The sequence below is a fragment of the Triticum dicoccoides genome, chromosome 6B (genome assembly GCF_002162155.2).
Source record: "Triticum dicoccoides isolate Atlit2015 ecotype Zavitan chromosome 6B, WEW_v2.0, whole genome shotgun sequence".
NCBI classification, from domain to species: domain Eukaryota; kingdom Viridiplantae; phylum Streptophyta; class Magnoliopsida; order Poales; family Poaceae; genus Triticum; species Triticum dicoccoides.
The window spans coordinates 489,640,613-489,647,061 of NC_041391.1; the positions used below are offsets into that span (position 1 = coordinate 489,640,613).

At 52.1% G+C, this 6,449-nt stretch overlaps 1 protein-coding gene across 4 annotated transcripts in view; it reads right to left on the reverse strand.

Moving 5' to 3' along the window:
- Positions 1 to 312, reverse strand: part of LOC119323197 (mitochondrial aspartate-glutamate transporter AGC1-like) — a 5,715-nt gene extending 5,403 nt beyond the window's left edge. For all 4 annotated transcript variants that reach the window (XR_005156178.1, XR_005156177.1, XM_037596792.1 and 1 more), the window contains exon 1: positions 15 to 312. The gene's annotated coding sequence lies outside the window, so the exon portion shown is untranslated. The remainder of the gene's footprint in view (positions 1 to 14) is intronic.
- Positions 313 to 6,449: the final 6,137 nt, after the last annotated feature.

Sequence of the window (6,449 nt, forward strand, 5' to 3'; positions counted from 1 at the left end):
AAGCTTTGTCTTACCTTGCGGTGGCTGGACTGGAGCTCAGCTCCCGATGCCCGATGGCGGGCTTCGCAACAGTTCGCGCTTCAGGGAGGGGAGGCGAGGAGGAGGAGGGGGAGAGGTACGACGACCTAGTCTCCGCCGCTTCTCCGCCCCCCTCTGGCTCCACGAGCTTCCGAAGCGGAGAGGTTACGGGCGCGGCGTCATGGGAGCTTGGGCTTCCAGGTCCATCTCCATGGATTTTCTGGCTTTTTCGAGGCTGCCGCGGTGCCGCTCACCGATGTGCGGCCGCAGCCAACAGCGTCAATCGGGCAACCCGGACAAACGTGGGCACGCTGCGCCTTTTCCTTTGGTCCCCAAACGTGTTTGCGCCGTTCGATGCAAAGCGCACGGTCAAAACTAAAGGCCCTAAAAACAGATTAATCACCCCTCATAGAAAAACAAAGAAGAAAATGTTAAAAATCTAGTGCCAGATTCTAGCGTTTCCGAGTGAACGCCATCAGTCACATCGAATCCCATGCGCGAATTCTAAGACGTTCTTGCTCCTACGCAGGCCTCCCAGCCAATTACTCCATCCATTACCCAAAAAGGCTTTCGCCCCGTTTTATAAATAAAGCAAACCGTCAAAGAGCACACATACAGAATCAAGTCCACACACACCCACCCAAATCTCACAACAAAGTACATAGATTCTGCTGAGCGCACAGCTCAACAAGCCCAAAAAAGAAAAAAAGACAGAACATGCCGGACGAAGATATCGCCTAGTCTGGCTCCGGCTGTGGCGGCGGTGGCGGCGGCGACAGGCGGACGGCCATCGATCGGAGGTCGGCAATGAAGGCTGAGATGGCGTCGTGGTCCAGGGGGCGGCTAAGCGGCCGCCAAAGCTGCAAGAAATCCGAGAGTTTGAAAAGAGAGCCAGTAGCCCGACGAAGAGGAGTGCGCTGAATCACTAGCTTATTGCGGACAGTCCAGAGGGTCCAGGCGAGGACCCCAATCTCAAGCCACCTAATGTGGCGAGAAGTCACGGGGGACATCTGGAGTTCGGCAAATAAGTCCGAGAAGTTGGTGTGACACCAATCTCCACCGACCGCTTCGCGAAAACAGCTCCAGAGGAACTGGGCGGAAACGCAGGAGAAGAAAATGTGGTTCGAGTCTTCGGGAACCCCACAGAGCGGGCAGATGCCAGTACCCGGGCCATTTCGCTTGCGCACCTCCACCCCGGACGGGACCCGGCAGCGAATCCATTGCCACATGAAGATGTGGATTTTCAGGGGCAGGCGGATGGACCACACCATCGATAGGGGGAGGGGCGGAGGAAGGGGCGATGGCCAGGTATAGCGACTTGGTGGAGAATTGACCCGAAGGCTCCAGGCACCAGCGCACCAGGTCAGGGCCACCATCCATCATAGGCTCGTGGAGAGCAACACAGTCAAGCAACTCACGCCAGGCGGCGGATTCCAAGGGACCAAAAGGCCGCCGGAAAGCAAGGCGAAGTCAAGAAGGGCCCTATCAACAGAAATCACGGGATCGACGGAGATAGAGAAGAGGCCGGGAAAGCGAGCCGCAAAGGGAGTGTCCCCGGCCCAGCGATCAAACAAAAACAGCGTCGATACTCCGGATCCCACCGAGATGGAGGTCCCGATACGGAGGACTGGGAGAAGCTGAACAATCGACTGCCAGAACTGAGATCCGCCAGACTTCTAGCAGAAGGCGAGGGGCTGTCCGCGCAAATATTTGTTCCGGATGATGTCAAGCCAGAGGCCACCGTGACCTTGCGAGATGCGCCAAAGCCAGCGGGAGAGAAGGGCGATATTCATCCGCTTAGAGTGCATGATGCCCAAGCCACCTTGCTCCCTGGGCTTGCAGATGTCAGGCCAGCTGACCATATGGTACTTCTGCTTGTCATTGTCGCCCGCCCAGTAAAAGCGGGACTGGACCTTGGCGATCTCCTTGTGAAGGGTCTCATGGAGACTGTAGAAGCTCATGAGAAACAAGAGAAGGCTGGAGAGGGAGGAGTTGATGAGAATAGTCCGGGCCGCCTTGGACAGCCACCTCCCCTGCCAGGGCTCGACGCGTGTTTGGAGCTTGGCCACAGAGGGGCGCAAGTCCGCGACGGTGAGCCGGGAGTCACTAATGGGCGTTCCCAGGTAGGTTGTGGGGAAGGAGCCCATACGGTAATTAAGTCTATTGGCAATGGCCAAAGACTCTGAGGGGGAGTAACCCGTCACCATAACATCACTCTTGTCAAAGTTGATCTTGAGGCCCGACATCTGTTGGAAGCAGAGAAGGAGGAACTTGAGGTTGTAGATGTCTGTCTCCGAGCCTTCGACCATGATGATAGTGTCGTCAGCATACTGGAGGATGGAGATCCCGGAGCCACCGGCAAGGTGGGGAGTAATTCCACGAATATGGCCAGCGGCTTTCGCCTTATCCAGAGTGGAGGCAAGCGTGTCCACGACCATATTAAACAAGAACGGGGAGAAGGGGTCGCCTTGTCGAACCCCACAAAGGGTGGGGAAGAAAGGGCCAATCTCACCATTGATGTTCACGGTCGTGCGACTGCAAGAGACCATCTGCATGACTCTAGTGATCCACCGGTCGTCGAAGCCCTTCCGAAGAAGGACCTCCCGGAGGAAGGGCCATCTAACCGTATCGTAGGCCTTGTGGAAGTCAATCTTCAGAAAAACCACCTTGAGGCATTTGACGCGTACCTCATGAAGGACTTCATGAAGGACAAGGACCCCATCCAGGATGTAACGGCCCTTAATGAAGGCCGACTGGTTGGGGTGAGTCACACGGTCAGCCAGCAGGGTCACCCTATTAGCATACCCTTTGGCCAGGATCCGGAAGATCACATTAATAACCGTGATCGGGGGAAACTGGCATATGTCGGACGCCCCAGGGACCTTGGGGATGAGAGAGATGATCCCGTAGTTGAGACGCCCGAGATCGATGGAACCAACGTAGAACTCGTCGAAGATGGCCATGACTTCCGGTTTAATCACGTTCCAGAAGGTCTGGAAAAATTTAACCGGGAGGCCATCCGGTCCCGGTGCTGAGGATTGGTTCATGCCCTTGATGGCATCCCAGACCTCTTGCTCGGAGAAGGGGGCCGTAAGGGCTGCGTTCTCCGAGACAGACACCAACTGGGACTCAGACGAGCAATCGGGGGCGAGAGAGATGACGCTTCTAGGGCGGCAGAGAATAAGGATCTATAGAAACCGTCGACGTGGGACCGGATGTCGCGGGGGTCTTGAAGGAGAGTCTCACCATCCCACAAGAGAGGGATGGTGTTGCGTCTACAGCGACCGTTGGCGATGGCCTGGAAGTATGCCGTATTCACGTCGCCTTTCAAGACCCATTTCTGGGCACCACGGAGGCGCCAATAAGCCTCCTCATCGGTGTAGATCACGGAGAGCTGGTCTTCCAGGTCATAACGGGAGAGCCACTTGTCTGGAGAAAAACCCACCGCGTCAGCATGCAAGTCAAGGGCCTAGATCGCGGATAACAACGCCTTCTTGCGCTCCCGTAGGTCGCAACCCAGATTAGCACCCCATCCCTTCATGAACTGCCGACCATGTTTTGCACAGAAGTGCCACGAGTCAATGGCCGAAGGGGGGCGGGGGTGGGGATGGGCGCGAGCCTCAATCCACCGAGCGCCTACGGCATCGATAAACCCGGCGTGGGAGAGCCAGAAGGTCTCAAACCGGAATCGAGGGGTGACCGGCGGACGCTCATCAACAGAGGAGAGAAGAAGGGGCACATGATCTGTTGGGGAACGTAGCAGAAATTCAAAATTTTCCTACGTGTCACCAAGATCTATCTATGGAGAGACCAGCAACGAGTAGAAAGAGAGTGCATCTACATACCCTTGTAGATCGCTAAGCGGAAGCGTTCAAGTGAACGGGGTTGATGGAGTCGTACTCGTCGTGATTCAAATCACCGATGATCAAGTGCCGAACGCACGGCACCTCCGCGTTCAACACACATACAGCCCGGTGACGTCTCCCAAGCCTTGATCCAGCAAGGAGAGAGGGAGAGGTTGAGGAAGACTCCATCCAGCAGCAGCACAACGGCGTGGTGGTGGTGGAGGAGCGTGGCAATCCTGCAGGGCTTCGCCAAGCACCGCGGGAGAGGAGGAGTACTTGTGAGAGGGGGAGGGCTACGCCAGAACTTCGTCTATTGCTCCCATGCGCCTCCCCACTATATATAGCGGTGGAGGGGCTGGTTTCTTGCCCTCCAAGTCCATTGGGGCGTTGGCCAAGGTGGGAGGAAAGAAATCTCATTATTTCCTTCCCCACTGATTGTTATCCCCCCTTTTTAGGGATCTTGATCTTATCCCTTCGGGATATGATCTTATTCCTTCTAAGGGGGGATCTTGGTGCGCCTTGACCAGGGGTGTGGGGCCTTGCCCCCACTACCCACGTCCATGTGGGTCCCCCCATGCAGGTGGGCCCCACTCCGGAACCTTCTAGAACCTTCCCGGTACAATACCGAAAAATCCCGAACATTTTCCGGTGGCCAAAATAGGACTTCCCATATATAAATCTTTACCTCCGGACCATTCCGGAACTCCTCGTGACGTCCGGGATCTCATCCGGGACTCCGAACAACATTCGGTAACCACATACAAACTTCCTTTATAACCCTAGCATCATCGAACCTTAAGTGTGTAAACCCTACGGGTTCGGGAGACATGTAGACATGACCGAGACGTTCTCCGGTCAATAACCAACAGCGGGATCTGGATACCCATGATGGCTCCCACATGTTCCACGATAATCTCATCGGATGAACCGCGATGTCAAGGACTTAATCAATCCCGTATTCAATTCCCTTTGTCTATCGGTATGTTACTTGCCCAAGATTCGATCGTCGGTATCCAATACCTTGTTCAATCTCGTTACCGGCAAGTCACTTTACTCATTCCGTAACACATCATCCCGTGATCAACTCCTTGGTCACATTGCGCATATGATGATGTCCTACCGAGTGGGCCCAGAGATACCTCTCCGTTTACACGGAGTGACAAATCCCAGTCTCGATCCGCATAAAACAATAGATACTTTCGGAGATACCTGTAGTGCACCTTTATAGTCACCCAGTTACGTTGTGACGTTTGATACACCCAAAGCACTCCTACGGTATCCAGGAGTTACACGCTCTCATGGTCGAAGGAAGAGATACTTGACATTGGCAAAGCTCTAGCAAATGAACTACACGATCTTTTGTGCTAGTCTTAGGATTGGGTCTTGTCCATCACATCATTCTCCTAATGATGTGATCCCGTTATCAACGACATCCAATGTCCATAGCCAGGAAACCATGACTATCCGTTGATCACAACGAGCTAGTCAACTAGAGGCTCACTAGGGACATATTGTGGTCTATGTATTCACACGTGTATTACGATTTCCGGATAATACAGTTATAGCATGAATAAAAGACAATTATCATGAACAAGGAAATATAATAATAATACTTTTATTATTGCCTCTAGGGCATATTTCCAACAGTCTCCCACTTGCACTAGAGTCAATAATCTAGTTCACATCGCCGTGTGATTAACACTCACAGGTCACATCGCCATGTGACTAATACCCAAGAGTTTACTAGAGTCAGTAGTCTAGTTCACATCACTATGTGATTAACACTCAATGAGTTTTATGTTTGATCATGTTGCTTGTGAGAGAGGTTTTAGTCAACGGGTCTGAACCTTTCAGATCCGTGTGTGCTTTACAAATCTCTATGTCATCTCCTAGATGCAGCTTCCACGCTCTATTTGGAGCTATTCCAAACAACTGTTCTACTTGGAGCTATTCTAAATTATTGCTCGATTATATGTATCCGGTCTCTCTACTCAGAGCTATCCGGATAGGTGTCAAGCTTGCATCGTCGTAACCTTTACGACGAACTCTTTTACCACCTCCATAATCGAGAAAATTCCTTAGTCCACTAGTTACTAAGGATAACTTTGACCGCTGTCCTGTGAGCCATTCTTGGATCACTCTTGTACCCCTTGACTGACTCATGGCAAGGCACACTTCAGGTGCGGTACACAACATAGCATACTGAAGAGCCTACGTCTTAAGCATAGGGGACGACCTTCGTCCTTTCTCTCTATTCTGCCGTGGTCGAGCTTTAAGTCTTAACTTCGTACCTTACAACTCAGGCAAGAGCTCCTTCTTTGACTGGTCCATCTTGAACACCTTCAAGATCATGTCAAGGTATGTGCTCATTTGAAAGTATTATTAAGCATTTTGATCTATCCTTATAGATCTTGATGCTCAATGTTCAAGTAGCTTAATCCAGGCTTTCCATTGAAAAACACTTTCAAAATAACCCTATATGCTTTCCAGAAATTCTACGTCATTTCTGATCAACAATATGTCAACAACATATACTCATCAGAAATTCTATAGTGCTCCCACTCACTTCTTTGGAAATACAAGTTT